At 40.4% G+C, this 21,941-nt stretch overlaps 1 long non-coding RNA gene across 1 annotated transcript in view; it reads left to right on the forward strand.

The window, feature by feature from the left end:
* The window catches only part of LOC127059409 (uncharacterized), a 34,108-nt gene extending 12,566 nt beyond the window's left edge, over nucleotides 1-21,542 (forward strand). The window contains exon 2 of the long non-coding RNA XR_007777164.1: nucleotides 21,369-21,542. This is a non-coding gene — a long non-coding RNA (uncharacterized LOC127059409). The remainder of the gene's footprint in view (nucleotides 1-21,368) is intronic.
* The last annotated feature ends 399 nt before the right edge of the window (nucleotides 21,543-21,941 follow it).

Consider the following 21,941-nt stretch of genomic DNA (forward strand, 5'->3'; position numbering starts at 1 on the left):
TGATTCACTGCATTACTCGGGCAGTTAATAATGCTCCATGAAAGATTGCTAGGAGGAGGTATTTTGTCAACGGCAGAGGCAATGGTGTGGGGCTCAGGTTGCTCCAGAATCAATGGCACACCTCTGACAATCCTGCCAGCTGTTCCAAGCATGTTTCATTTCCAGTCTGGAGGTTATTGATGGAGTATGGGTAAATGGCGTGTTCAACAGAGATTCTTTCAGGTGTAGCTTTACCTGCTTCACCCAGCTGAACCACCCTAGCACAAAGCAAATGTCAAAATGACATTTTGATAGCACCTGAGGTGCTTTTTCTTCCTTCTTGGATGGTCTTGGAGGACACTGTTGGGTGCTGTATTTCAGTGCACTTTCTACAGGAGTGTTTTCAGCATCAGTTTAGAAATCCCTCAACTCCAACATATGCATAAAATTATGTGTTTGGTAAAGGGAGAAGGGATGGTCCTTGGTGGACAGTGCTTGTTAGACTCCATGTCTAGTTCAGCTGGTCAGAAAACTGCTGTGGCACAGGTCCCCTCATTTGTGTTTTTCCTGCTGATGAGGCAAATGGGCCTATTTATTTCAGATCTTCACCTTGCAACACCTTTTTATCTTCTGAATGGTGCAAGGAAATGTTCCTCCAACAAGCAATACCTTGAGTTCTCAAAACAGAGCTTATCATGGCTGCTTGATTTCTTGAAGTGGGTTCTTAAGGAAGTCCTATGACATCCTATTGCCAAAAGCACAGATCTTCTCACTAAAGATGAAGTTATTTGTTTTAATTAGAGCTGATCTAGATAAAAGGACCAAAATCATAATAACATTCTCATAAAAGTTCATTTCCATTTTTCATCTAAGGTTTCTTTCCAATGAAATTTTCCTAGAGGCAGAGATTAGATCTATGTAAATCTAGGTGCTTAACTAAGTTGCCAAAGACTGAAGCTTAGGGTTTTTTTGATTCTCTCTGCAGTCAAGGGAGAGAGATGAGCAAATCTAGAAGGACTTTAGGTCTGGTTTATGTGGGCTGGGCTGCACATTGAAGCAATTTGTCTTCCTCCATTGACTATAGACAACAGATACAAGAGCTGAGTGATTTGGGAGCTTGTGAAAATAAACTGAAGTGAAGTGCAGAAATGCAGAGGGAAGAATCTGGACCTAAGCATCCTTACTGCAATGTGAAGGGGTGGCTAGATCTCCAATTGTCCCATATGGTCTGCCTTGGGGAATGGACCTGACTTAGGTTGGGAAGTAGTGACGGAACAAGCAAAGTCATGTGTTGCAGAAATGACTCAGGAAATATCTGTAACTATCAAGCAAATCGGCTCCTGTTAGAGAGACAGCTGTAGCTGAAAGGCTTCATCTATCTCAAAGGGTTAGGTGTTGAGAATTTTATTCCTTAATACTTTTTTCTTTCATGAGAAAAAGAACAAAAGCCAAGAGCTGGTCAAAATCCTAATACCTCCTTATCCCTAAGCATTTTGAAGTAGCTTGAACACAAAATTTATTCAGTGCTGTATAAAACAAGAGGTTTATAATGTAAGTGCTTCATATACATTAATTCTTATTTTCTCTTTAAAAAAATAACACACCAATAATGTGTTGGGATAAAAATACATGTGAGTATTGTAACTAAGGGCATTAATGCTCTGAAATAGAAATTAGTGCATATCTTATTAGCTGCGTAAGCCTATGTCATGATTAGAAAAAAAAGCCATATATTCTTGCTAGAAATTAAAATAAACGTGGTACACCTTGTGCAGTATCTAAATGGAAAAATTAGACAGTAAAGAGGACAGTTGTATATTTGTTGTATATGTATGTAAAGAGAATATACTATATCATGACAGGTGTTTTTTTCAGGGTGAATTTGGGACAGCCACATTCCTAATGATTAAAATATAGTGAGTCATCTCTTGCTGCTATGAACAGTACCCTATACCTTTCACTTTGTACATGAAATATGATGCATGTATTGTGCCAACAGAAAAAATATTTTCAAAGCAGTTATATTAAAAAAATTGGAAAAAAATTTTTACTCTTTGCTTGTAAACTCTGGTACTTTCCACCTGTATATCTATCCAAAGCCTTTGAGGCAGCCATAAAAAATAACTTTAAAATATTGTGAGTTTGAAATTTGATATTTCAAGAAGTTTTAAGAGCTAAATGCAATCACAAGGATCTCTTGGGACAGAAAGGGTTTCTCCTTTCAGTTACCTTTACTACTTTACAAGGCTGGAAAAAATTTCAGGCTCCAAGTTATGATTTATTTATGTATTAATATACAATTTCTCTGGTGTATATATATATATATTATATATATATATATGGAAGTATGTATGTATGTATAAATATTCTACCTTTATCTTTAGAAGTAATTTGTGGATGTAGAAAAATCAAAGATTTTTGGAACTTCTTTTTACCCTAAAATAATAAATAAGTCCTAGAGAGCAGGATTAATGTTCAGAGGTCAAAGATCCTTGATAAAAGTATTTTTTTTACACCGTTAATTTCTCATGTGGCTTTTACTGAATGTGCTATTTTGCCATGTCACTCTACAAAGACAGCTGGGTAAATTTATTGGATGGTGAGTGTAGGAATTTCTGCAGATGGAGAAACATTTCTCCTGCCCGATTGATTTAAAAAGAAAATGGTTTGTCAGTGTGCAAATGCATCTGGAGGAAGAAGGGTAAAGGAATGAATTAGAGGTCAGTCAGGATAATCATAAGTGAATCACACAAATGTGTATGTGTGCTCAGGATGCATAGAGCTGGCAGAGTGTTCATTGTTCTCATGAATATTGTGCTGGACTGGGATTTTCCTGAAGAATATTTGGAAAATGTTGATTCAGTGAAACCAAATCTTTTCGTAGACACATGCATAGTTTCACCTGGATTTGGCTGGGAATATTTTTAGGTTTTTGGAGAGAATTAGGATGGCAGAGGTGCACCAGAGTTTTCACTGAAATACTGCACTGGCTGAGGCACCTGGCACAGTGTGGATAGGAGAGTGCAGAGTTACCCCCTGGGCCCACCTGGCTGGAGGAGGTGAACCTCTTGCCTTTGCCTGGGGTAATAACTTTCCCCACCCCCTGGGGCTTTATAAAAGGGACCATTTAACATATTCATATGCTGGGGTTTTTGTTTGTTTGGGCTTTTTGTTTTGTTTTGTTCTTTTTTTTTGTTTTGTTTTGTTTTGTAATCTGCAAAGATATTCTTGACTGAAAATTCAGAGAGAAAATTCAATTTATTTTTGCAACCTATCCTTGAGTCCCCATATTTGCTTGTAGTCCCACTGCATATTTAAGCTCCTTCACTTAAGAGAGTACTATTTGATAAGTAAATCTCTACCTAGATTCCTCTCAGTGTGCTGCTGTTTCCTTTTGATTCCTCCTTTTGTGTTCTCATACTTCTGTATTCTGCTGTAGATCCTCTGGACCCAAGGTAGCCTCCTTTTCCAATTCCCCTGTTTTCCCTAAAACTCCTGATCCAAACACTCCTTAACTGTCTTTCCTTCTTTTTCCTTTACCTCAGTTGCAGTTATTCCCTCACACGGCCTTTCTGTGTTGAACAGATGAGTTCCAGTTTTGTAGCTGGGTTTTTCCTTTCAGAGGTGTTCTTTTAAGATATCCATAAAGTTTTAAAGGTTTAAAGGCCAGACTCGAGAGGAAGATCTGGTAAGGGTGCAAGGGACTTTGCTTTTCTTTCTTTTGCCCCAATTTTTTTTCCTTAAAATATTTTTTCCATTTGCAGCTTTGCTCCATGAATAGAAGTCAGAAGCCCCTGGGGCCTGTTTGTCCAGTCACCCCCATTCCTAAACATTTGGGGTGCAATAAAATGGACTCCAGATACCATCAGCTCCTGCTGTTGGGTAAAAGTCTGACTAATGGTATTTTGATAAAAACCAAAGACCCCTACCCCTTCCCCCCAGGGATTCTGCATTTATTTTATGCTCTTAAATCGAACAGAAAGGAACCATCATTTCATTTAGCGTCTCCTCCTTCTAGCTGGTGTTTGGCAGGCTGGGAAAGGTGGGGTGTAGTGTTGGGGCACCCCTTTTTTCACATGAACAGTTCCCTGTGCCTCTGCTCCTCCCCAGGCACAGAGAGGCACACAGGCAAACAGCAGAAACAACACTCTATCTGCAACCCGCTTACCACTGCGAGCAACTACAGCTTTTTGTTTAACTGTATAATTGCTCTCTCCGTGGGTTGTGGGTTTTCTTCTCCACATCTCCATTTGTTTTCTTAATAACTAAGACCAGTACATTTAAATAGTCCTTTTTCCTTTTTTTTTCTTTTCCTTTTTTTTTTTTTTTTTTCCCTTTTTGACAAGCATACCGGATGTAACAAGATATGCAGCTAAAAACATTAATCATATTAAAACTAATTAAAAACTGAAAAGTTTCTGTGCATTCCAAGCACTGGGGGTGGGAGGGGGCGGGGAGGCCTTTGGTCTGAGCACTGGCGTTTCCTGAGGCAAGCAAATGCCTGACACATGGACTTCGCCGAATTCCAAAATGTAGCAAAACAGTGCCTGCATATTTGGCAGGAATCACCACCAGTTCAGGTCAGTGTCTGTTTCAGCAAAAGACGAAGCCCTGCATGTTAACAGAGGAAAATAATTCAGAGGAAAAGGGGAGGAACAACATGTGACATTTTGTAAGAGCAGCACTTGTGTTACCCAAGGCGCACCACTCTCTGTAAACACTTCCTCCGGTGCCAGTGCCTTAGGACGCATTTTTTCGGATTGGGGTGGGGGGGAGGCAGCGGGAGGGGTGAGGGGGAGGTCAGGGCTTTCAAGCTGCTGGGATATGAATGAGCTAGGGTTTCCCCCCCCACTCCCCCTATTTTTTTTTTAAACTTCTTCTTTTTACATATTGAGTGCCGTAAATGTTTTAAGGAGACATCGGTGAATCTGTGGCCCAAAAGATGGGCGAGAAGAGCTACAGGACAGCAAACCCCAAACCTCAGTGGGAACGTGAGGGAGAGAAGGGGCAAGGCTGCAGGGAAGGGGGTGCAAATGATGGGGCTCTGCAGTGCAATCTCATAACACCAGGTGCAGGGGAGGCCAGCTGGGAAGGGTGGGTGACTCTCTGAAGCCCCAGCACCTCACCTTGCTTCCACCTTGGTGCTCCATAAGCCTGTGCCATGGTTCTCCATCACTCGTTCCCCAATGTTGGGATGGGACAACCCCTGTCTGCTTAGGGACATAGTCTGACTCCCCCAGTCTGACTCCTGCAGTTAATTTAGAAGTAAACCCATTTTTAAGCCCTCTCCTAGTAAAAGCAACAGTAGGTAATTAAGATTTAAAATACTGTTTTGGTCATTGTCTTCTTACTTCTTTCTTGAATTTCGGCACCTTAAGCTGCCTTTGTTGTTGAGGAACTTGCTATTTCTTGAGAGATAGAGCTGGATCACTTGTTATTGTAACACTTCTTGGTGATAAAGTTCAGTCTAAAAATTAAGCAGCTGCAATGTTGCAGCACAAATTAGTTTAATGTAAGCAGTCAGGAGCAGCTGTTTGGCTCGGGACTCCGCTCCGGCGGTGGGGGAAGGGCGCTGTGATGCTGACAGTGTTTTTTTCTCTACATAAACATTTTCGGCTGTTGCAGCTTTTGTGCCGATCATGTGACAGTGTCCCTAGGCAGATAATTTATTTCTGTAGCTTTCATGAGCAATCATTAACCTTCAGACACCGAGCTTGCTTTCTGCTTTGTGGCATTTGTTGTTTTTTTTTTTTTTTGTATCCTAACTAGTTTAATTCACAGAGTGTCAAGAGAAAATTACAACCAATTTATAATAGACTGTAATGCATAATACTTATGTTTCTATTAAAACAGACCTTGCTTACAAGACCATTCTTACGGCTTAGCTTGTGTTCATGGATCAGAATAATTATTTTCAGTGATGTAAGTGCAGCTGTCATCATGATACTCCCACAGTGTCTTATTCTGAATGCAAAGCCCTTCAGAGTCCTGATTTGGGACCACCCTTTTGAATTCCCCCTTTGCTGGAGACACTGTGAAGTTTATTGAGATGCAACAGGCTTGGGAGAAAGGGCACAGCATTTATTCTGGTGGTTGCTATTCTCCCACCATGACCGGCTGCTGAACAGGTATTGACCACCATAGAAAGTGTGTCTAGGGGAGAGGCGAGGCAGTACTGATAACAATTACAGCTCCAGCCTGTGCTGACTGAGTCTGGGGCTTCAGAGCAGGCTCAGACGACAGGGCTGGATCGCAAAGCAGTTGTGACTGTCAGAAAAAGACTTCATTTTCATTCCTGTCCATTTTGTTACAGTAAGGGAAACAATAAATTAGGTGACTTTGTCAAGGTCACTGAAGAAATAAATGTCAGGATAGGAATTTCCCTTTCCCTGATCCTTTTCCCCAAGTCCTGTCCTGTGCTTTTGTCTAGGGAAGATGACAAAAGAGTGAAAAATACAGTCTTGAGCAAAATAACTAAAAATTAAGCAGTGAAAAAAGCGGGAGGTGAGTGGGGGCAGGGAAGAGAAATCATAAAAGGAGCTGAAAGCCAGGGTGACTGCTGACTTACTGTGAATATAATTTTCCTTCAGATCTGAATGTGATTTTTGCTTTTGTTCACTGCCTCTCTGCCTTATCTTAATTCTTTTTTCTAACTGGTCATTCACTAGCACTGGCAAGTTCATCTTTTTTGTGCCAGAGAGCAAGATATTATGTTTGTATATGCCTCTGAATAGGTGTAATCTAGACATGTGTATTCCTTAGTTTATTTTTTGCAGCTTGTGCCATAGTGGAATCAAACATTTGTGATAGAAGTACTCCCAACATAATGTTGCAGATACAATGGACAAGACAGACACAGGGTGGAAGGGGACAGAGACGAAGAAATAAAAAGATATTTCCAATGCCCCAAGGATAAAAAGAGACTTTGCTATAATCTGTCAATGAAAGAGCAGTACCATCCAGATAGTTCAACAATTGTTTTATTTCCTTAGGACTCAAGTGAAACTTTGTGCATCCTATGATTGCCCATTAACTTATGAAAAAGGCGTGGAACTGGAAGAAGACCAAAATGCATGCTTAGTCTGAGATGTGGCAGTAGTACGTGCCGTATCATCTTGTAAAACATACAGATGGGTGGATGGGTTTTTGCTGTCAATGTCAGGAAAAATATTGCTTCCTTATTAGTTAAAAATGCCTGAAATTGGTGTTTTACTGATGCTAGGTTTCTGTGTGGAAAGATGAATGAATGAGTGGCTCGCTGTTTGAAACCTCCATTTTTCAAAATGTTTAATGAAAATGAAGGCACAACATATGGTAAATGTGGACTGAAATCAGGGATGAAAAAGCAGAAGCCTTGGATGCCCACTGAAAGGCAAACGGGACCATGGAGGCGCTTGGTGTTGTGTTACATATAGAAGTGAGTAACATTTGAGTGATTTAGGAGTTATCATCCCATTGACTTTTGACTAGAGTCAGGATGTAACTGCCTAAGTCAATTCTGAAAATGGGAATTAGATTTCTAAGTCATTTTAAGGTGCTTTTGAAATTTTTAGCTGTAATCCCAGGTTGATTAATTTGTAACAAGGTGATTCATTCGTATCTTTCTTGTCTTCAGAAGCCTGAATGACACATTTGAGATGCACTCTAAAAGCACAGGTAATAGTCGGAGTGCTACCTCAGCGACTTTAAAAGACAATTGATTAATTTGAATTCATGCTTTTATTCATACTTTTAGAGGATTCTGAAATTAGTAATAGCACTTTGGAGCTGCTTGGTTTGAACTGTCACTTCCATGCCCTTGCCTTCATAAAGGTTTTCCTATTTTTTTTCTTTCTTTTTTACTTTTTTCCTGAAAATTGTCCCTATCCCTCCCCACTGCTAAAAGCAGTGCATCCCCTCTGATCACAGCAAAAGCAGGAGTTCTAAGACAGTAGCTGCTTTGCTGCATGGAATGGCTGAGTAGCTTTAGACAAAACAGTGTCCAGGAACCTGCTGTGAACTTGTCTCTACTAGTTTGCACAGGTTACTGCAGGTACTTTTGCTGAAGCTGCCCTGCAGTGACTGATGCTGGGAGGAAGGCCTGGTTAGATAATTAGGAAGACAAGATTTTCTTACAGTGAATTCAAGCCACCTAACCTGCTACTTGGTCCAAAACAAAAAAAAGTTCTCTTTGGTATTTCGTCAGATTTTGTTAAAATCTTGTTAAGAACACACAGTAGTATTTTATGAACTTAATTATTTTTGTTATTACTGTCTTAATCTACTGTTGAAAAGCTGAGACTATAGTCGTACTGGTTGGTCAAGACATTATATAAATCTATACATACTGCTGCCTTACATCAGCAACATTATTGCAAATGTCAGTGTGCACTGCTCCTATGAGCCTCTGCATTTTAGGGTGTAACTGATGACACAGAATCCTTTCTGGAGTGAAAGGAAGACTGCCAAGCCTATCTGTGGGACTTCTCGAAAACATTAGTGCTTACCAGAAGCAAATCTAAATATTTGACTTGACTGTACTTTCAGAATCGAAGGATCTGATGATCACAACTTCACGTTCATCCCCTGGTGCAATCACAGCCAAACAGACATCTCAAATTAATTTAGAAGTCAATGGCTGGTATTTACTGTTTGAAGTAAGGAAACCTGGCTTTGCTTACATGTCTTCAAGGAGAAAAGTGGAGTGGAGGGACTGAATGCAATACAAGTTTGATTTATGGAATAATATCACCAACTTTTGACTGTGGAAGTTATTTTGTGGAATGATTTGTTTCATGCAGTTTCAAAGTAATCTTCCTGAGATCTAGGAAAGTCACCTAAGTTTTCTGTGCTGCAGGCTGGAGATAATCAAGGTCCCAAGGAGCCCTCCCACATTTTCCAGTGTCATCAGTCTCAACCACTACACATCTTTTGATGTAAGGCTTCCTAAAAGGTCCAAAGGAATACTGGGGACATGTGAATACCAGGGAAAACATGCCTCTAGGAACATACTCTAAAGCTCCCGACTTCACTCATGAGAAGGAGAAAAGTAAAACTTCATCACAGTCTGAGCTGGAGCATCTGGGCTTTTATTTTTCTTCCTGAGTCCCTTGTCTGGAAAAAGTGCTGAACATCATTTGGTCCTTGAGGAATGGAATACTCTACATTGAGAGCAACCCTTGCTGGCACTTCTGCCCCCCCTCTGTCATTTAGGACATCAAGCACTAAGTTAATGAGTGACAGAGCTTTCCTTCTCTGTAGCCCAGAACTGTAGAAGGTGGATCTACAAGATCCAAAGACTACTGTGAATTTTGCCACCATCAATTCCCTGAACTTGCTTTTTAAAAAATAAACTGACAAAACATGAATGTGTATATAATACTTCAACATATTCTGAAACAGATTCCAGACTGTGCACCATGCTCTCAGGAGAGAATGATAAAGCAGATTGATTTGTGCAGTAATAGACAGAGCTAGGAAATGGTGACAAACACAGGGTGAGAATGTGTATGTGAATGTGTATGTGTATGCTCTTTGAGGGCTGGAACTGGTAAATTTCTTTCCCCTGCATTTTTCATTGCTTAAAGAGGGAAAAAATAACAAACATCCTTAAAAGGCAAAACCACAAGACAAAACCCTGACCCAAAACCCTGCAGAGGAAACGAAACCACAAGAACATTTTTCATACCAGCTAATTTCAAGGGTCTACCATGTACACAGCAAGCCTAGGAAATTCACAGGTGCACTGTATCATTCTCCAGAATGCATTGAGCTTTTTCTCTCTTGATATACACACATGTGCTTTAATGTAGTTTTAACCATTTCTTTATTGTCACTTTGATTTTTTACCACCTGTAATCCACACACTCTTTTCACTGCCAGGCAGCTGACTAGACCCAGAGGCTTCACAGTGGAGTAATCTGTCATCTCAGAATGTGTATAATGTAGGGAAAGTTGAGCAGAATGAATTTATTTTCACAAGAACAAGGGACAGTCCTTATTTTCACAAGGACTTGTAGTTTACAAATCATCAGGGTTTCATTTTATATGAACTGCAAAAGATAAAAGAAGGGAGGAGTTAGCCAGAAACAGAAAGCAAGGATCTAGAAATGTATTTTGACAGTTATACCCCACTGAAAGTTAGCAACACAGAAAAAAACAATGTCTTATAACCAGAAGCATTGCAGAACTCTCTGGGGCGACCTCACTGTGGCCTTCCAGTACTTAAAGGGGGCTTGTAACATAGAGAATGACTTTTTACACAGGCAGATAGTGAGAGGACAAGGGGAACAGTTTTAAACTAAAAGAGGAGACATTTAGATTAGATGTTAAAAAGAAACTCTTCACTCAGAGGATAGTGAGGCACTGGCACAGGTTGCCCAGAGAAGCTGTGGATGCCCCATCCCTGCAAGTGTTCAAGGCCAGGTGGGATGGGGCTGGGAACAGCCTGATCTAGTGGAAGGTGTCCATGCCCATGGCAGGGGATTGGAACTTGGACTAGATGGTCCTTAAGTTCCTTCCTACCCAAACTATGGGTACCTGGTCTTGGGAGTCTGGCTACAGGCATGAATATTTTGTCCTATTTTTTATTTTTCCCTCTTGAGAATAGTTGTCAGCTTGAAAGAAGGTGTCATGGTGAGACTGATATCCCTTTATAGAGAATGTGCTTCAAAGAAAAGGATAAATCTCTCAGATAAACGTCAGGAAACATCTTTATAATTTAATTAGGTCATTTTAAAGTTAATATTAAGCTTCTGAAATGTGTTTATTCATTTGTTTGCTGGCAGTCTGTTTGCACATTCTCCCTGCTTAACACTGGTTTGAAAACTTGTATTTTTATTCATGTATTCTCCTCACTGTTTCCTGAGGTAAAAGAAAAACAATTTTCAATAAAGCTTTAATTTTCTTTACAGGTGACTGAATGTTAAAGGTGTTAGATTGGTGAAAATGGGTGAAAATGGTGAGAATGGGTGAAAATAAAGAGGGGCAACATGCATATTATTAGTTAAAAATATTATTTAAGCCCCTACACAAATTTCTCTTGCTCCACTGTCTACTTCACATCATCATCATCATCATCATCATCATCATCAATATTTAATTGGCTCTTCTACAAATGCCTTCTCTCAGAGACAGTGAAATATCCAAAATATATCTAAATGGAGAAAAATTCCCTGAATCTCCCAATTAGGGAAAATTTCAGAGGGAGGTATAAATAGAGCATAATTGAGAGTTAAGTGGTACATATCCTGTTGTGACCTTTTGCAGAGAACACATTCACCCTTAGCTAACTATTTGAGCAAAGATATGCCTGGTATTGGTCCTGTAGTAAATAAAAGACATTCCTTCCCTTTAAATGTGAACTACTATGTGATTTGCAGCTCCAGCATGTCAGTTCAGTTTTCTTGGAGGGGAAGAATCTGGTGTCTGTAAGCTGCTTTTTAAGTGCTTAAGTGGATTTGAGAAGCAGGCAGCCATATACTTGGGGAAAAAAAAAAAGATTCCCTGAAGAAAAAAATTGATTTTCAGATTTCCATTCAGAATTTAAAGGCAATTCTCTTTGTGTGCTCAATATATAGTAAAAATAGGACCTATTATAGCCAATTGCTACTATGAGTTTACATCCAGTTTCTTCACTAGAGCTCAGATTTAGCCCAGTATCTGCCTTGGGAAAGAAATATATATGTGAAAAGAAATGATGGAATTTGATGTAATACAGAAATAGTCCAACCAAGTATAACTAGAAATAAGGGGATGAAAGTGAACAAAGAAAGATCCATGCTGATAATGAGGAAAAATTTCACAGCAGTGAGGTCTGTTAGTCTGCTGAATGGTCTCCCAAGGGAATGAGTTGAACCCTCGTTGCTTTAGTTATTTTTAAAATGAACAAAACAGTCAAAATCCTTGCAAGGAGACACTCTTAATTAACAACAAGACAGGAGAAATGACCGAATGGGTCTTTTTTTCCATCTCCACTGTTCATGACTATTATTGTAGGCAAAATCAGGTTTGGCAATAAAATTACTGATTTCCAATTTTCACTGCAATTTTGCGGTGCTCTTATTCCATGACAATAGCAGTACTTGTCCACTTTTTCTTTTCCCTTCTATAAACTTTTGTGTCTTACTTTTCCTTCAAAGAGGGCTATTTTGTAGCCCTCTGACTCAAAATGGCTGTCAGGTGGCCTAATTTACTTTCAATAATACTGCTTGTAAATATAAAATAAATATTTGGACCTTGTGCCTCCTAATTTTCCTCAAGAACTCTTCAGTCAGACCTCAAGTCCAGGGCAACAATACTGGGCAAAATGTCACTGCCTGTATCTATGGGTCAACCTGTGAAATAAGGGGCTGCCTGTACAGCCAAGTGTTGAGCTTCTGTTGATTTCCACAAACATAAATTATGAAGGCATGACATGCAGCACATCTTTGTGATCAGCATTTAGGGCTCCTTATATGATTTCAAGACTTTTCATCTTCCTGTTGAAGCCAGTCTTTGAGCTGGAGTGTTTTCACACTAGCAAGAGGCTCAGGCAAAGGTGATTCCTGCTCCTCTGTCCAGGCAGCTCCAATACCCATCAATGCCCTGCATCCCTTCCCTTGTTCTCAGAAGCCCCACACAGACTTTTAGGGTGCCCTGGCTCAAGCAAATGGTAACTCAGCAAAAATAGCAGGTAAGAAATAGTGCAAGGAGAGCAGCAATTGCACATGGTCCTTTAAGGACTTGCTTCTCAGCAGCTGTTTTTTTTTGGTCAGATGATAGTGACATGAATTTTAATGGTTAATACTGATGTCAAAACTGAAGTAATGCTGCAATGAGTCAGGTCCTGCTTCTTCGAAATGCTTTGCAAATATTTGCCAGTTACTCTTCCCAGCAGGCAGCAATCTATTCAACCTTGTTGCTGCTTTATCAGAAGACAGATTGATGGAGGTGAAATCCAGGAAGATGTGATTGTTATGTTACAGTCATACAGCAAGGATGGGCAAAGGACATCGAAGCCCATACTTCATAATCAGCCCCAGAAAAACCTGGAGTAGCATGACCAAGATGACTAGAGTATAAAATAGAGAGAGACATGGTGCTATTGTGTATTTATTAGTGATTTACTGAGATGAATGTTCATCCCAAGAGTTAATCCAGGAATATCCAAACCACTGTAATTATCCCTGCACAAAGGCTCTCTATTATTTGCCTGTTAAGTAACAAAGCCTTTTCATTACCTGGCACTGACATAACTTTAGCTGCAGTGGTAGGTAGGCAGTGAACTAGCTTCCCCTGTTTGTGGGGGATGGGATGTCATGGGATGAAGCCCTCCCCCCGTCCCTGCGAGCTCCAGCAGAATACAAACGGGATGGCCAAACTTTTCTTTGAATAAAAATGACTACCATTGCTAATATGCCAAATGCTGTGTACCACTAACAGTTGAAATTTTATGAACTGCACAAAAAGAACAAAGGAGCAAATTCCTGTCACACACAAAAATAAAAACGTAGAAGCACTGGCCACAGGAAGGTAACTGTATCAAAATTGGGAAGGGATCCAAAATCTGTAGTGGCTCTCTAATCTGCAGCACAGGAGCAAGGATTTTCATTATGTTTTGCATTCCACATGCGCCTTTGCTTTGGAGCTCTTATGCAATTGTTGATGCAGTAAAATCATTGTATTCATAGTGATTTCAAAGATGTGGATGCTTCCAGGGTTTGACCTATTTTACCACTCATACATTATACACCGGGTAAAGCTACTCTCATAAGGCAGAGTCATTAGTACTTAAAATGTATCTGTCTACTGCTGTCCCTTTTCTCTGCAAGGCTGCTGATTTTTTACAATTCTAAATCAATTATTCTTTATTAAATAATTTATGTTTACATGCATCAGTGGAAACTGCCCATGCCCATTTAAGGCAGAGCTCAGTGCATAGAGATAAATTAAGGCAGAGATCAGTGGATAAAGATAACTGTTGTTACCCCATAGCAAATATTTCTGTAAAGTCTAAATAGTCCTTTTCAATTAGTGATATTTTTTATTCTGGAGATATAAAAACATACCTGTGGTCATTACTTCCAGATCAATAATACAGCTCAGGTACAGGTCTTTGGAGGCTCAGATTCAACAAAACTCCTAATCCCATGCCTTGCTTTCAGTGGGATGCAGTCTTCCCTAGTTAAACATGTTTGAGACCTATTAATATCAACAGATCTCAAAATTTGCTCTGCACAGTAAGGTGCAAACAACTTTTTGAGCATCAGTTTAATGCTTCAGGATTTTTCCATGAGCCAGACTGCAGATTTTGTGTGCTGCAGTCATCATTGCAAGGACAAACCTTCCTGCTTCTTTTTGAAAAAAGAATTAATAACTGATCCCCAAATAGTGTAGTTCAGGGCTTATTTCCTTTAGATCCCCAGAGCCATCCTGTCTGGTACTGCCAGCAAGCTTGAGTGATGAAGACAACACTGATTTCTCCAGGCTCTACCATGGATTTCCACAGTAAGAACAGGCCCAGGACAAATGTATTCTCCACTGCTGAAGTGTAAGGCATACAGCATGCACGGGAGAGGATCTCCAGAGGTCTCTTCCAACCCTAACACTTCTGTGATTCTGTGAGATGATGAGTAGGCTCAGACCAAAAGTTTGTTTGCAGCGGTGGGGGAAGCTAGTGAATACCACCCTTCCCCCCCTCCTTCCTCCACAGGGATCTTGTTTTCTGTGGGTCAGTCTTCCCCTTTCTCCACAAAAACTGGATTAATCTCTCTGAAGCAGCTGCACAACAAAAGCTTAAAAATATTTCCTCCGTACCAGCTGCACCAGTGGCGCTAGAGCAGAGATCTTCCCTTTACCTGCTGGGCAGAGGGAGACTTCAACATTGTGTCCTTTTGACTTGCCCGACTTTTTGAAGCCATAGTAAGGGAGATGCCACTGCTGAAGATGACCCCATCTGCTGGTCTCTTCATCACCAGGCCACAGACCAGAGCTGCTCCCAGGGCTGAATCCAGGGCAGGACCAAGGATTTCCCACTTCCCCGTTGTAGCCTTACACCTCGGCTCTGGGCTGAGGTGGATGGTGTTTCTCTGCCCTACTCTGGGCTCTTGAGTGCTTTGGGGCTGAAGTGAGGTCTCTAAGGAGAAGTTAAATGAAACCTTTGCTGGTTCTGTGACCTCCAAACATAGGAGCAAAGTGAAAACAGAGGCAAGAGTCAATCAGCCAGTGGTTACATTGAAGAAAATGGTTCTCTGCAGAAATCATGAAAGAGAAAACAGACTGGGTGCTGGGATTGGAGTAAGGAAAACAAGACTTGTGGGGTTTTGAGGTCTTTTACTTTACTTTTAATCCTTTCATAGTGTATTTTAAATTCATAAATAATGGAATAAAAAGGACACCAACAAAACTCAGCTAAATGATCTCGAGCCCTCAAGCCTCAATCAAAAAATAAACACTATAATGCTTTTAAAAGGAATTAGTAATCCACAATTATAGTATTCCATGTTTAAAAATAAAGCTGTTGAATAAATGAACAATACCATGGCTGAAAAGTATTTCAGCTGAAGAGAGAAATCCCTGCAGAGAGTGATCTGTGAGATTCTGCAGGAAATCTGCATTACAATACACCATTTCCATTTCCAGGGAGGGACTCACAGAAGGACATATAGAGGAGAAAAAAGAAATGAAAAAGCCCCAGTCCTTTATGCCTAGGTTGTAGGGGGCCTTGGCCCATCATTCTAATGCTAAACAGTTACTTCTTCTACAGGTACCCAACTTAAATGGGAATATTTTTTGAAAGAATAGTGAATGTGAAAAAGGCTAACAGAATTGGTTCTTAGGTTAAAGAAAACTGTCTCCATAGCTCTTTTAGATAGCAGACATGAGTTTGCTTCTCTGTCTTCCCGAAAATGAGGTAAGGAGTGTGTCTGAAGCACTGGGCTACTCTGCTGCTCTTTGTCTTCTGCCCCTCCATTCCAACTACTCCACTTCTTGTTACTAATTAAATATCTTTGCAGTGGAGGAAAGGCTCCAAGCTAGATCATTAGCCCACTAGTCAACCAGCTTGTGAGGGATGGGGGATGTCAGGGTCCTAAAGCTGTTCCAGTGACAATCACACTCTGGTGTTGCTGTTCTCCAGCACAGGGGACTACCAATAGAGCCCTTTAGGCTCCACTCTTCTGGCTGTAACTTAGCAGCTGGGAAATGGCCATGCAGGGACTTGGATACACAAAGTATTGTCCTGGCCGACTGCCCCATCCGAAGGCTAGGGTGCAATGGGCCAGCCTCACTTGTGTGTGGAAAAATTGACACGAGGCTGGTTTCCTTTTGCTGCAGAGTGGGAAAATTTGTGAAATCTTTGTCAAATTTGTGGGATAGGAAAAAACAGAAAGGCAGCAAGTGGAAGAAAAAAGGAATAAAGTTCCTGGCTTCTAGCCCCCAGGCTACTAAGCCAGCCACAGCAGTGTGACTGGGTCACTGGCATTAGCATGTTCACATGGTTACTTTGGTGGAGAGCAGCAGTAAACACACAGTGCTGTCTGCACCATACTAGCAGGCAGGGAAAGTGTTTTGGCAGATGGAAAGAATGGGCCCATCAGCTGCATAAATCTGTTTGTTGCAGTCAGTACTATAACTAATACAATGGGCTTGCTACTCTCTTTGTGGAAGATGACAATCTTGTAGACAAGTAGTTGCCATGTTTCTGTCTCCTTAGCATTTCATGACACACAGAGTATCTTCTGCTTGGGCATGTATTGAAAGGAAGAGAAACCACAAAGCAATCAGCATCTTGTTATTTCTGCTAATCAGAAGTTTGTGGTGTTTAAAAAAAAGACCCAAAATTTGCCCCCTAACCTCTACTCCTGGAAAGCATTGACTGTTATCTTCTGCTTATAATTTATTGTGGGTCTGCATTATGCCAAAATATGATCTAATTAGGGATAGAATAATTTGAAATTTCTGCATTTGTACAAGCATGAATACCTGCCTTCATATCTGGATTTAGCCACATTTTATCTATGTGCACTGTATCTATGGATTTGTGTATTTATGTTTGTGTGAGTGTGTGTATGAAGGAGTGTGTGTACATTTCAAATAGGTGTGCATGTGAGGAGGCAGTTTTAAAAGCATACCTTACATGGTATAAAATATACTGCTACATAAATCACAGGAAGAATTCCATTTCTAAATTAAAGTACACTCCAGAAAGAGCAATTATTGCCTCTAAAATGCTTCTGTTAAATTCATGAGACACCATACAATTTTATTCATGTTATCATCTACGGTTGCCTGAAAGTGTAAAAAAAATAATCTTAGCCACTAGCAGAGAAATGTGCAAAATACTGTCAAAAGAGTGGCAAAGGTCATTTCTATTGCCTGCCTTTTTATGTGTTCCATTTTTGTCTTTTTTTTTTCTCATTGCAGTTTGTTTGTGTACATTGCAAAACTTTAATGGAAGAAAATATTAGGGGGGCAAAATAAATATAAAGAAACAGACTGCTGTACAACAGTGCTGAGCTGGTATTTCCATGAATGATGTTAGACTCGTGTTTAGAATAGAAATTCGGAAGGTCCACAAACAGAAGGTTGCAGAAATGCTTTTCTCCTTTTCTCTCTCTTTTACACTTGATACATTTTAAAATTAACCCATATTTCTGTGCAGTTTGATGAATGTGTTATCATTAAGCACAGCAGTGCTGATTCTGTGAGGCACAGAAAGGAGAAGCCTTGGAACAGCTGGACCATACATTTTCTTTGTTGCTGTAGACGGCCCATTGCTCTGTGCATGGGATTTTGTTTGTGCAGGTTCAAATTCCAAACTGGATTGCTTCACCCCTACAGTAATAGCAACTGATTAGAGTTTAACACAGCAATAACAACATTTCCATATGCAGGTGCCTGACATCAGGCATGAGAGCTCCATTTGAGATCCCTAAGAAAAGGTACCACTTTCCAGAGATGGCAGCAAGCATTTGCAGTTTTTGTTGAATTCAGTTGTATCAGCATGTCCTTCATTTCTCTGAGAAGGAGAAGCCCTTAACTCTGTTCAATCAGTTGAAATATTATCTTCTCAGCAAAGTGTCTTAAATTCAGATGAGCTTTTCTTGTTCAGAATCAGGCTTAGCAAAATGCATAAATAAATGTGGAGGTAAAAGACAAGACTGAATATAATCAGATACTTAAGTGCTTTGCTGTATAAGGGCACCACATCTTATACATCTATTTTGTTGAGTCAGTCCCTAATTGTCTGTTATGCCTGCCTTACAATGAGATTTCCAACTGTTCTGGCAATGTTTAAAGGCAGTGTAGTTTAATTTCTGTAGTTACTGCTTAACATTTTTTTTGCTAGAAGTTTGCTTTCTCCCTTCTTACTGTAAGACTCCTTCTAGCAGTAAAGAAAATTCCATGTGAAGTATGAGCACAGTCCTTGAATGAATACTTTATTCCTTGAGATAAGGAAAAACACTGTTAGTCAATTGTGATGGATAAGCTGACCTCTGTAAAAAAATCCAAACTCTTCCTGTATTACCTAAAATACCCCTCAGTAGGTGATGGTGCAGTTTTTTACCCCTCACAAGAGTCTGCATAGTTGCAAACCTCCAAAAGTGAAAAATGGTGTAAAAAAGCTGACATTGCAGTTAGAGGCTGCATCTCCTGTGCAGTGCAGAGATGATACCAAACAGAGTTTGTGCAGAAACCGTGCAAGCCTTTCCCCAGAGGCTGCTGCAGAAGTGGGGTGAAATGGCAGCTGAAACAAGGGTGTTACTGGACAGTGCTTGAGTGCCAGGCAGTGCCTGCTGTACTGCCAGGACCACAGCCAAGAGAGGTAACAAGGTGTGGTACACAAAACATTTCCATCAAGAAGGCAGAAATTCCTGAAATCTCCATATGTTGAATAGTCCCAGGAGAGTTCCAGCATAATTTGTGAGATCAGAAGCTTTAAACTTCCAGAGTTTTTAGATGCTCAGACTAACTGGACACTAGGACCCCTAGGCTCCTTTTATAGGCCAGAACAAAACACTCCAATCCATATATATATATATATATATATATATATATATATATATACTCCAAATAATATAAATTGCTTGCTTAGTAGCATTTCAAGGCATTTTCATATTTATTTCACCTATAGAGAAGCTTAGATATGGGCAGGGAACCCATTCCTAGCCCTTTGAAACTGTTTATAGTTGAAACTGTTTTTCCTGTTGGAACAAACCCAACCTGCTTTTAGACTTTTTCATGGAGAGAAAGCACATCACTGAACTGTTAAAAGCCTGCTCAGAGTGAGTTAAATCAGGTACCCTACAAAACTCAGTATGGATTATTTGGGCTGGAATTTTTTTGTTTGAGTTCTGGACAATCCATGTATGAACTTGTGGAACTGATGTATTCTGTCTCCAGTGTTTTTATGATTAAAAAGACAGGGAGAAAATTATACCTCAGAAAAATCACTGTTTACAACTGATGTCCCAAAATGAGTTGAATCCCTGTAGTGGAGACTACCACATACCACTCAAACCGTTTTGTCTACTGAAATTTCTGGCTTTCCTGCCCACCTGCCTAGCCAGCAAATATGACTGGTACATTTGAGCACTGATGTAGAATTAAGGTATCAGAAACTCCACATTTGCTTTGACCTGGTCCTGGGCAGCTCTGATTTCTGACATGAATAAAGCCCCAGATTCCTTAAATTAGCATTGGCTTCTGACTCAGACACTCCCACCTTCTCCCTGACCTGCAAACACTAGCTTAGGCCAGCCAACTCCCCTTCCTACCAATATACCCATAAGCATATGTCTAAAAAAATAAATAATAATTTCTCTGTTTGCCCCCCAGTAAAATAGTTTTGTCAGTCTGCATTTCTCAGGCCTTTATGAAAGGGACTTTTAACTGTGACTTGTGCAAGCAACGACATGCATAATTTCTGTTTGATAAACAGTAAAAACAATGCTAAAATTAAAACATTCTTTTTGCCAGCATATGTAGCTGGAATGCTGAAGGCTGTTCTTCTAGTAGGGAGAGATCTTGCACACATTTATTTATCTGGTTAAACTTTGCGGCTCATTTTTAAAGCCAGCAACTTCTCAACCCCAAGCAGCAGAGCACAAGTAAAGGCAGATGGTCGAATGAAGCAGAAAGGCTGACTATAAAAAGCTCAGCCTTTCAATAATGTTGCTGCCTCCCAGTTTTTTCATACAAATCTCTCCATTTTGCCTTCCAGAGCCTCACAATTAAAATTCTATTCTGCCTGTCTAATCAAGACAGCAAATCTATTGAGTTGCATAATGCTGGGGATAATCAAGGAAGGATGTGACATGAATCCATTTTTCTTTACAGGTAGAAAATGAAATATTTTCTCTCTTCCCCTGAAAACAGATGGGTGGATGAGGAATTTTTATTTGGCCTATCTTCTCCCTCTTGTTCCCTTCTACCTTTGGCACCAGCCATTCACTGCTGAGTAGATCTGCTTATTAGGGACCACTGGCATGGGGGCAAACAGATTTCAGTGGTGACAGTACCTTAGTGGTGTGGGACACAGGCACTGCACGTGGCTCTAGATGCTAGTGGATTTAAGTGGTGGTGTTAATTGCCTCACTGCCCACCCCTTTAAGGTTATTTGTCCAGCAGTCTGGAGAACTGAATAAAATGTGTATTTGTTCCCTAGCTGCTGTAGCTAAACCCTGTTTATTAATGTACTCTGAAATCCCTTCTGTACCTCCTCTAATTCATGTTTACATCCTTTAGGGCTGGTCTGGGCTCTTGAGAAGAAAACAGGGGCTTGCAGGATTTGACCCTGCAGTCTGTGGGCTGTCACAGTTAAGTGACCAAATGTAACTCTGGAGCAAGGGCACATCACTCCCTCTCAGCTGTTTGAAGAGGAGCTGTGTGAGCTTGTGCAATGACTGAAATTGGCACGTAGCTTCCTATCCACAAGTAACTCCCTGAGCATCGAGGTGAACAGGCAGACTACTTTTTGTGTGAAGTCAGAGAGGGAACCAACCCAAGTGAGCTGAATTGGTTTGTAACCCAATCATGCTTAATTTGGTTACAGGAAAAACAAGGCCCATGGAGTTTCAACCTTGCTCCTGTGCAACATCAGGAATCTGATTTGTGCCAATCTCATAATCGGGTGCAGACAACAAGGAAAACAAGTCCTTGCAGTGGTTTCTTTACTGAGCCTAACAAACCACATCTGATAAGCTATATAATTTGCTACAGCAATTTGTGCCAAAAATAAAAGGCACAGCCCTACAGTGCAGCACGTTTCTGAGAAAAACAGAACCCCACCTCTCGCCTTTGCAGCATCTTTCTCTTTCTTTTGCTCTCTCAGTGAGCCTGAGCAGATGCCTTCTGTCCTGAATGACTGCCGCTGTGTTGCTGTGCCTGCCTGTTCCCCAAACTGATTTTGGCTCCCTTCTTCCCTGCAGGATGATCCAAGGTGATGGCACCAGCAGGGTTAGGAAATGATGACAGTATCTTGATGACTTCAACAGAGATGGTTGTTTCTTGGCTGAGTGGTCCTGACTAGAGGGGAGGAAGCTGAAGATCTGAATCATCATGTAATAAGCTCTACAACTTTTTATAAAAGAACCCAGGCTTTATTTTTGTTGTTGTTGTTGTTGTTGTTGATTTGACAGTTATTCTAATATTGCAAGAAATGTGTTTCTTTTTAGTTCAGTGACCAGAAAAGGAACTGGTTCTTCATATGTATTTTATGTATCAGGCCGCTAATGGAGAAAATAAGTTCTTATGTGTTTTTTTTGGGGGGTGGGGTGGGAGGGGTGTGTATGTATGTTTTTTTCTCTGTCCTGTTGCTTACAAAGAGAGAGGGAAAGAAAAAAAGCAAACAATACAAAGTTCTGAAGAATGCAAGCTGTCAGCTATGCTGTGGAATAACTTGGAGGTTAAATGTGAATCCCTGCAGTATATTTTCTAATTTGGATTTTGCCAAGGTTACCTTAAAAACCTTAATGCTTTTTGCAGTGTTTACAGCAAAAACT

Source organism: Serinus canaria, chromosome 3, assembly GCF_022539315.1.
Source record: "Serinus canaria isolate serCan28SL12 chromosome 3, serCan2020, whole genome shotgun sequence".
Lineage (NCBI taxonomy): Eukaryota > Metazoa > Chordata > Aves > Passeriformes > Fringillidae > Serinus > Serinus canaria.